Source organism: Anas platyrhynchos, chromosome 7, assembly GCF_047663525.1.
Source record: "Anas platyrhynchos isolate ZD024472 breed Pekin duck chromosome 7, IASCAAS_PekinDuck_T2T, whole genome shotgun sequence".
Lineage (NCBI taxonomy): Eukaryota > Metazoa > Chordata > Aves > Anseriformes > Anatidae > Anas > Anas platyrhynchos.
The window spans coordinates 25180756-25190854 of NC_092593.1; positions in this window are offsets into that span (position 1 = coordinate 25180756).

Sequence of the window (10099 nt, forward strand, 5' to 3'; positions counted from 1 at the left end):
GCAGTTTAATAGTGAATCTAAAAATTGTCCACTGACAGCTGATGAGTATGGCCACATCACTAGACATGGGACAGCCTTGTGTTTCTGAAGCCACGCGTGCAAGGGTGTAAAGCAGAAACATCTGCCCTAAGGCATGGAGAGTAAAGACAACAGCCTTGCAAAAAGCATCTTCCCACCCTCCCAGTCAGCATTGCAGGCACGGAGCCCTGATCCCTGACACCCCTCACCAGGCAGGCCTGCTCTGCCCTGCCCCTGAAAGGGGAAATGGGAAACAAAGAGCTTTGGGTGGGGGAAGCTGCCAGCAGCTTCAGGCTGATCAGAGGGTGACTCAGAGGCAGCGGTGGCCACAGGCAGGCTGGGTTCCCAAAGACGCAAAACCCTGAGAGACTGTTTGCTGCTTGACAGAAAAGTGAATGCCACGATTTTAACCAAATTTGAAATCGTGTATGTGGGCAAAGCTCCTGTCAACAGCAGGAGTTCTGCTCAAGTAATGTTCCCCAAATAAGGCACTTCTTTACTGTGAGTTATCAGTGCTATGGTTTAGGCTGCATCCCTACATGTAGACACACCAATTGCTGGCAATTTGCTTGCTCTCCACATCCTTCCTAAATGCCTCCAGCATTAAGAAATGAATGTATTTTTTTTGGAGGAACTCCATCTTTGCTGAAATTATAGAAAAAAAATAAAGTGACAAGAAAAGAAAAAGAGAGTTTTTTTGATTCTTCATGTATGGAAAGTGAATAGTCCAGCTGTCTCACACAAAAGACTTTGAAAGGTTCAGACATCACCAGTCTCATTTTTTGTTGGCCCTGTACTAGCTGCACTAAAACCAGCAGGTGTTGCACTGGTGCAGATGTGGGGAATCACCCTACCTGAAAGAAAAAAAAAAAAAAAAAAGAAAAAAAAAAGGAAATATGCAAGAAATCACCTGAAGATGAGGTATTAATAGCATATATGAGTGAATTTGGTGCTGCTGGCATTTGCCTGATGTAGCATCTGACACCCCTCATGCTAAGTTTGGCTGAACCCAAGTGCTGCAACCAGGGCTAGGAAGTTTCCCCCAGCCCCTGTCTCTGGGCGGCTACAACACATGCTGGGCACCCAGAACTGGACTTACTGGGAGCTGTAATTGAGCTACCAGCCAACCCGGCTCATTAAACCTGCAGTCAGGGGACAGAGGAGAAAAAAGACCTAGCTTTGGGCAGCTGTATTCAGGCACCTCTGCTCAGTTCAGGGTCAAGGAGGTGTGGATGAGGCTTCAGAGCCTGGAGCTGGAGCAGAGGCAGGGAGGCGAGGAGAAGCCTGCTCCGCTCAGCGGTCACAGCGAGCTGCCCTCTCTCCCTGCAACACACTTGGCAGCTCGCTGAGAGCTAAACCCATCCTAACCTGGGGGCTGCAAGCTCTGCGGGATGGAGAGGTTATCTCCTGACTTGGAGCTGCTCTGTGCTTAACAGGAGATTACGGGAGACTTCTTTCCATTTGTGTTGCTTTCTGGTGCTATTCAATGCAGGCACTAACAAGTAACCTTGGGAATCTGGCACAGGTGGATCCTCATGACTAGTTACCAGGAACATCTATGAAATACTACACGGATATTATCTCCCCTCCCTTAATAGATAAGTCTCCTTCTTCTGTCAGTGGCTGGCCAATTTTCCTCTCTATTGAATGCTTCCATTTCATGATGGACGTGCCAGACTCTGCACTTCTAAAGGCTTTATTTATTACCTGTCTGTGGTGCTTGCACTCTCTCATCGTTTAGACTACATGACACATAAATGCACTCAAGTTATGTATTTATATAAGCAAAATCCCTCTCCTAATATAAATCCTGTTGTATTTCATTATTTCTATATTCATAATGTTTTGTTTACCCTTATTCAGACACAGAATGACTCCAGCAGAGCTTACTCCTGACTGCACAAATCGTGCCCATTTTTCTTTTAGGTCTTTAGTGGGCTTAGATGAAAACACAGCTACACTTTTTTTCTTTAGGCTGTGAATTGCATATTCTTTGACAGCAACAAATGTTTGCCCATGTTATACCTATAGCCTAGAGAAAGACTAGCGGCATTATCTCTCATCTACTTTAACTTCAGTCATGTCTCTATTATTTAAAAGTGCATGCAGTGTATGTACAGGCATGAGCTCTCACCCTTGTTGACTCTCAGGTGAAAGCATTTCCAGTGCCAGTTCCCCTCATCACTTCCAGCTATTGGGTGGCACGTTGCAGTGGGCACAGGTCAGTACAACACGCTACAGCTACCTGTACTTCACATATTCACCTATTCTTTTCTGCTAGGCTGAGGATAGCGTCAGGCAGCCAGCCCCCAGCTGCACTGCCAAGCATGGAGGTGACACACACAGAGGTGCTCAGCACTGGGGTACAAGGGGATGGTTTCATTATTTCGTTTAGGCGTTTCATGAAAAATTCGTGCTAAGGTCCTGTGTGCTCAGCCTGCAAAGAGCACGAGCTGGCAGTGGGAGTGGGCTCAGTGTGGTTTCAGGGTCAGTGAGCACTTGGGGACCACATCACGTGGGTGGGTAACGTCAAACCACAAACCTCCAGGCCTATGCCCCAGGTGTGGAGTGCAGGCTTCCCCAAAGCTCACATTCACATTTTTTTTTTTTCTCAAGTTCCTCATAATCTAGCTCTAAACATCGATCTTGGGTGAGGTCCTATTCCAACCTATTTTTTCAAGCCTGGTTACACCACCTCATTTGGGGAATGCTCTAACAGGTTTTGGTTTTTGAGGTCAAACTGCTGAAAATCCTGCCCCAGAGGCAGCTCGCAGCAGGCTTGCCTGGAGCACAGGGAGAGAACCTTTGGGGAGGTGCAGCTGGTGCAGGGAGCATTTCCCAACTGTACTTAGCATTGCTATGCGATTTGTGGGGAACATTGTTATAAATATTCTTTTCAAAAGAGAAACATGGCTAAGGAGAAAACCTTATCTAATCCTGCTTTATGCCACTTGCCATATTAAATGTATTGACTGCTATCATACAGGATCCAGATGTAAGCATGCTGTCAGCTTTAACTGTATACTAATTTTATATATAAATATAAACCCTATGGCTGAAACATCCTTTCAGTTTTCTCTTCCCCCTGCTGGATTAACACATCAACAGCTGCAAATAACCAATGGCTTCAACCGTGCCACAGAATTTTTCATGTTAAAAGTTTGTCCAGACATCATTTCAAGCAGAACAGAATTTTAAACCTCACTTGTTGTCTGCTTCTGCTGCACGCTTGTGAATAAGCGATGATCCTAACATTTCAGATTTTTTTTTTTCATCCCATGACAGAATAAAGTGCTGAAATTTTGAAAGCTGTGAAATGGAAAAAAAAAATGCATTTGGGGAATATCAAAGGGAATTTATTCAGGCATTTTGCTAGGGTAAGATCAGAGCGCTCCATTTGAATGTTACCACTTGCACAGGTGTATTCCCAAACACAGCTAGCACCCCCAGAAAGGGCAGCCAGAATGCAGTGGCTTCAGCTGACTAAAAATGCAGAGGAAATTTCTCAATAAATTCCATGAAAAATAACTTTGAAACCATGTGTTCTTGTAGAACTTTTGATTACATGAAGCCTGTGTTCCTCAATGAGGAAACAATAACTGATTTTTGTTTATTTTTTTTTTCAGAAAGATAAGACAGAAATAAGCTCATTGTGTGGGGATGGTTAGAGGCAAAAGGTTTTGCAGATCTTGCAAGAAAAAAAAAAAAAAAAGCAGAGTTAGACTGATGATAACCCTTCTAATTTTTTCAGTAAATGTGTATATCACTTTGTGGGGCGTTTCCCCCCACCGCTGTTTTGTTCTCATCCACACCTATGTGAAACTAGAATCACTTCCCCCAAGCTGTTCTGCTTTAGGTATTTTCACACTTCTGTGCTTGAATTTCTGTTTTCCTTTCTTTACGTTTTGCGTTTATCTACTTCTTTAATTGCACTTACGGAGTCTTCCTTTCTATGCTTTTTCAATGAGGCTGGAGATTTTCACATCCTGCTATTGCAGTCAAAAATAATGCCCTTCTTTTATTCTATTGCACTGTATTGTTGAACTTGGAGCTACGCCTTGGGGTAAGACGTGTTTCACAGTTCTTTTTAGCTTAAAGAAAGGTCATGATCCTTTCAAACAGAAAGCAGTGGCCAGCCCTGGTCTGCTGCTCATTTGAGGGAGCGTTAAGCTATGCTGAGGGAAAAAAGACCCTCTCAATTTCTACCAAATCAAACAAACAGAACTTTACTTCTTTTTATGGGCTTTTCATGTCCAGCCAATCCAATGTCTTCAGGTTTGAGCTGCAGTGACCTGTGGGGCACAGTCTCTGCTATGCGGCTCTGGCTGGGGCTGGAGCATTGCTGCAGCAACAGCTCCATCACCTTGGCTACTCCCCACCATGCCCATGGAGCTCCCCGCTGAGACCACAGACACCCCTTGTCCTTCAGCCAAGCACTGCCTAACCTGCTACTGCCTGCGAGGCACCAGCTGCACACAGTTATGGGCTGTCGCTTATCTGCTTTGTGCTTTTTTCGGGTCCTCTTTTTTGGCTCAGCTCATATTTTCAGTATAGACTCTTTGAGCTTTTGGGGACAGCTTTCTGGGAAAGGCTCATTTCTCCTACACTGGGTTTATGAATAAAATCTGGGTCAGCTGCGTTCCAGGCCCTGGAGGAGACAAATCCTCTAATTATAAGACGATCTTCCCCTCCACCTTTGCAGTCTGAACAAATATGACCCTGAACCAGGAAAAATGCTGTTATATCTCCCATCTGATTCAAGCTTTCAGTATCTCTGGCTATGCCATTAATGGCGATTCTCAAAGCAGCCTATTCCTGCTGAATTTAACAGGAAATAACAGGGTATAGCTCTTTGCGGTTAAGGCCTTGTGTCATTCAGTAACCTACTTCTGTAACTACTCGTTTTCTGTGATTGTGCCTGTCACAGCTGCTTGTACCTGTGCAGAAGTCCTATTCTGTTCTAGAGGAAAAAGGACTACACAGCATGCAAAGGAAAACTATTGACAACAACATCCTTGAAAATGAGGCCATTCTTGGACCTGTGTAGAGTCTGAACATGAGCCAGCAGTGTGCCCAGGTGGCCAAGAAGCCCAATGGCATCCTCTCCTACATCAGAAATGGGATGGCCAGCAGCACTAGGGAAATGATTGTCCTCTTGTGACACTGGTGAGGCCACACCTTGAGTACTGCATTCAGTTTTGGGCCCGTCACTACAAGAAGGGCATCGAGGTTCTGGAACACGTTTAGAGAACAATGAAGCTGGTGAAGGGACTAGAAAACAAAACTTGAGAGTGACTGAGGGAACTGGAGTTGTTTAGTCTGGAGAAGGGGAGGCTGAGGAGAGACCTCATTGCTCTCTACAGCTACCTGGAAGGTGGCTGCAGGGAGGAGGGTTTTGGTCTCTTTTCTCCAGTGACAAGGGATAGGCCATGAGGAAACAGCCTGAAGTTGTGCACGGGGGGGTGTAGATTGGGCCTTGGAAAGAATTTCTTCATGGTTAAGGTGGTCAAATTTTGTAAGGGACTGCCTGGGGAAGTGGTGGGGTCCCAATCTCTGCAGGGATTTAAGACTCTGGCAGAGCCGTCTTGGGGCAGAGAGGAGGTGTGGCAGTGCTGTGTGGTGCTGTGCTGTGCCGTGACAGGCCCACCGTAGGGCTCACCCACCTAGTGGCAGTGAGCAGCATGCCATATGCACTGGTGGGGTGGGTTTGGTGGTTTTATGCTGGTTAAAAATCCGAGAATTGAAAATAATCCTGCTGTTTCATGTTTTGGTATTACTCACCTGTATTTACATATTTTCACGTGTGTCAAAAATGCATTCCTACAAACAGATAAAGAATGACACTGTCTTTACGTTCACCCTGCCTCTTTTTCTAGGCTGACTTGCCAGAGGTCGGCGGCTCTCAAGCTCTGGAGGCTTCATCAGGCCGGCGGAGCCCCCACCGCCCCCCAGGCCAGCCCGTGCCAGTGTCAGACATGGAAGGTTTCTCTTGGGCTTAAATGGAGCTCTGTCCACTGCACTGTTTCAAATACCATTCCCGAAACGCGTTGCTCTTGAATGTCAGCAGCGGCAGCGCCCCGAGGAGCACCACCTGGCCTACCCCCTGGTGTACTGCTGGGTATGGCTGGGCACCGCGCACTCAGCTGGGAGTTCGACTGCAGACGGGTCAAACGGAGGATAGTTCGCTTGATAGGATCTACTGTTTTTTTTCTAGCCGTTAAGCAATTTCCCTGTGCTTCCCAGCAGCTCAAAATGATGCTGAAATGAGATGATGTTTCTGTTGTCAGGTCACTACTATGTTTTGCTGTCACCGTGGCTACTGAATAACTTCAGCGCACCTGGCACAGCACTATAAATACAAAGATAATGTTTCATAACATCAGTGTCAAATCCTGTAAGCTCACCACTTGCCTGACATTCTGTTCCTTTTTTCCCATACAGATTTCATAAAGCACTGAGAAAGAAAACACATTATTTCCCTCAGCCAAACAGGCGGAAGTTACCTAACCTACCACTAAATAAAAATAAGTGGCTGTCTCTCAGTTACCTCAAAAGTACTTAATTTTCCTTTTTTATCTGTCTTAAGTCATGTTAACTCTGGGGTGTCTATTCCCAGCTCACCTGGGCATACGAGCAGGAGGAGCAGACCCAGATGCCAGGAGAGCAGCAGTGCCGTGGCCGCAGCTGCTCACGGATGCCCTAATGCCCGGGGTCAAGCGTGGCCAGTCTCTTTGTTTCGCTGGGCAGGATGACAAAGCTTTCCTGAGCAGCAGTATTTAAAGCAAGTGAACTATGTGAAATCTCTCCCCTCAACTGCTATTACACAGCTTGCAACCTTTCGTTCAGGAAATTAAGTTTGCATCTCTTCACATTATCTCTTTGTAATTGGAAAACTTTCATTTTGACAAAGAAAATGTGCCAGCCTCCCTGTGAGCCTTGCTGCGAGCCAGTGCTGAGCGCCATCTGGAGAACTGACGCCGAAGTCAAGCAACAACATCCTGCCATATTTTATCTGGAACTTTGCGACAGAACAACTAATAACATCTTAAGCTTCATTTGTCTGGGTCTCTGGTGCTCTTGGCAGAGGTCATAACCAGTAGTGGCTTTGCTGATTTGCTGCATCAAAACTAATTAGGTTACAGTGCTCACTGACACAGCCTCTGATAATGGCAGAAAAGCCTCTGGCTTTAACTTCGCTCATTATGTCAAAATAAGCATTGCAACCCATAAAACCTGCACTTGTATCAGGTTCCTAGGTGTAAGCTTTAACATTATTAAAGGTGCTTGTTCAGCATGACCAAGCCCTTTCCGTAACTTCATTTTTTCCTTTCCTCCTTTAAGTGTAATATGGGTGAGAAGGGGGTTCATGGCATGAGCATGTGCCTGGTGTTGCAGGCAAGGATTTCCAAGTCCAACCTCTTTGCTTCTTGCCTTCTTTGTGGCAACAAGGCCAGCCACAACTTGCCCGGTTGGGTCTGTAGCTGAATGAACTGAAGCTGCCTGCCTACTGCTTCAGAGGAAAACGTAGTGGCAGTGACCTTTTTACCGTGCTTTTTGGAAATCTATTCTTTTACCAGACGCTTTCATAGTATGTCTAATTGAATGAGTCACCTCTAAAAGTCTGAGTAAAAAGAAGATAACGGTTGCCCAAGGTTAAAATTAGGGCAATGCAGGGTAAAAGCCAGGGCAATTCTTAACGGTTCTTAGTACAAGTGAGAAAGCAGCAGGAAAGAAGATTTCTGTCTGCACAGAAGGAAAAAAAAAGAGAAGTAAGGTTTAACAGTTTCCTGCTTAAATGTTGTAAAACAAGTCAGCAGGGGGCTGTGGCAGTAGGCAGAATTGTGCTTTCTCACAGCAGGAAAGTGGCGCTGCACTAGACGGGCTACATTGCTTATCATGATGAGGCCATCTTAAAGAGCTAGTACAGCTCTTAAACAGATAACATGCAGAAGAATCATGACTTAAAAAGACAGCATTGTATATTTGCTCTCAGACTTTCCACCTACTACAGTTTGCAGGGGCTATGGCATTGCTGGGAGCTCAAGGAACTTGTGGTTTTGTGCACCTGATGAAAATTTCAGCTGAGTCCTAGCAATGGCTGTGAATGATGCACCTCAACAGAGGACAGAGCCTGGATTGTGTCGGATTTTAGTGTCAGGTAATCTGTGTTTCAGAAAGGCAGAAGTATGTGAGAATAAGGGTTAAATAAGTATTTGAGTATTTAATTCATCCTGTGCTTGAGGTGCTGTTATTTAATATTCATATAATTGCTATTTATTTATTCCTTAGCTTTTTTTTTTTTTTTTCCCCATTGGGAAAATGCCATGAAACTCTGAAACTTCTAGTGCTTTTATTTAAAGCACTAAAGGCTTTGAATTACATTAGAATAGGAGTTCCAGTTTACAGCACTGCAAATAACACTGCTTCTTTACAGTTGCCTGCTTCCTCCTGATACGTAATGCCCTGCTCTGCCAACTCACCTTTCCCTTTCTGTCTTATTTAATGTACCTCTTGCATTATTTAAAAAAAAAAAAAGTACTTTTTTTTTTTTTTTTTTTCTGAGCAATGCACATCCATGCCAGTGTCATGAAACAGAACATATGCTGTTTAACCCCAGGAGCATTTCTAATTTGGACCTGTATCTTTCTAAACATGGATGTACATCAATGATTGTGACACACCATGGGAATGAGCCTTTGTGATAGTGGACAGATCTGAAGGAATCAGACTTGGAATGTCACATTCATATTGAGATACCTAATTAATGAGGAGACTGGATATCTAACAAGGAAACGTTACTACCTGATTTTGCAGTTTGGATTGCTTTCAGAAAAGAAACTAACTTAGGCAAAATATGTAGGTCGACAATGCAGCACTTACGGAGATTATAACTGTCTGAGTTGAGTCAACAGATACCTGAGGAGTGTGAACGCTGAGGTCCAGCTCCCCAACACACTATGCACGTGTACACATTCATGCTTTACCACCTTCACTTCAAATTCCCTATGATAACAAAGTTAATCATGTGCATAAATATGTGCAGGACTACTGCCTAATGATGGAGAGAAATTAGTTAGCATGTTGTACACTAGTCTAATTAAGAAGCTGAAATTATAGAAAACAGACTGAAAATCAAGAGAGCCCTTGTCGCAGAGGACGTCAGGCTCTGAACTGTTTTCCCTCGCTGATGAGTGAAGTTTCATTGTTTGGGTCTTAAAACCAGAACTGTGCAGCCAAATTTTTAATAAAAACAAAGGAGCAAACAACACACCCTAAATGTGTTCGGCATTCCCTGCCTGTAGCCCCTGTACCCAGATGTGTGACTGCAGAGTGGCATTTTGCACCGATCAGGACAAAAGCAAGATCTTAGTGCACATGCTTGGCAAAACCTGAAGGGACAGACTATTTAGTCTGTCTGGAATATACCTGTGTAGTCACGGGTAGCACAGCAGCAAGCACTTAAGGTCTGGGAGCTTAGCACAAGCCAGTAATCCTCGCTGCACATAGCCTGAACTCTTTTTTTGATTTATTTGATTTAGGATACTTAAAATCCTAAGGCTGCTCTCTTAGGACAGAAAAATGAGCTGGGAGAGAGCACTGTGGACAAATAAGTATCTCCTTATTTCTCTGCACACATTAATATCACTGAGGAGTCAGGAAAAAAAAAAGTCATTGAATACTTATTCAGTGGATTTTTTAAAGCTGAGTTTTAAACAGGAATGATCACGCACACTAGAACTGTGCATTCAGCTCGAATTTTGAAAATACGCTTTCAGAAGGTATGCATATTTCATTTCCTATTTTCTTTCAGAGATCAACTCAGCTGACGTATGAGCTTTAAAGCTGCTTACCTCGGAGAAAAGGGTGTCAGCTAAATTTTCATACCACATCTAGAGGGGATTCTTGTGGCAGAATGTAGCAGAGCCTGGGTTAGCCTCCAAACCATCACTCACTCCCCCTTCCAGCGTGGGAGTGCTGCGAGGACCATGTGTTACAGCCGCTTTGTCCTACGAGGTAGCTTAAAGAGGGACGTAATCCAGCCATAAATTCACAACAAAGAATCCCCTGCTGTAGAGGAATG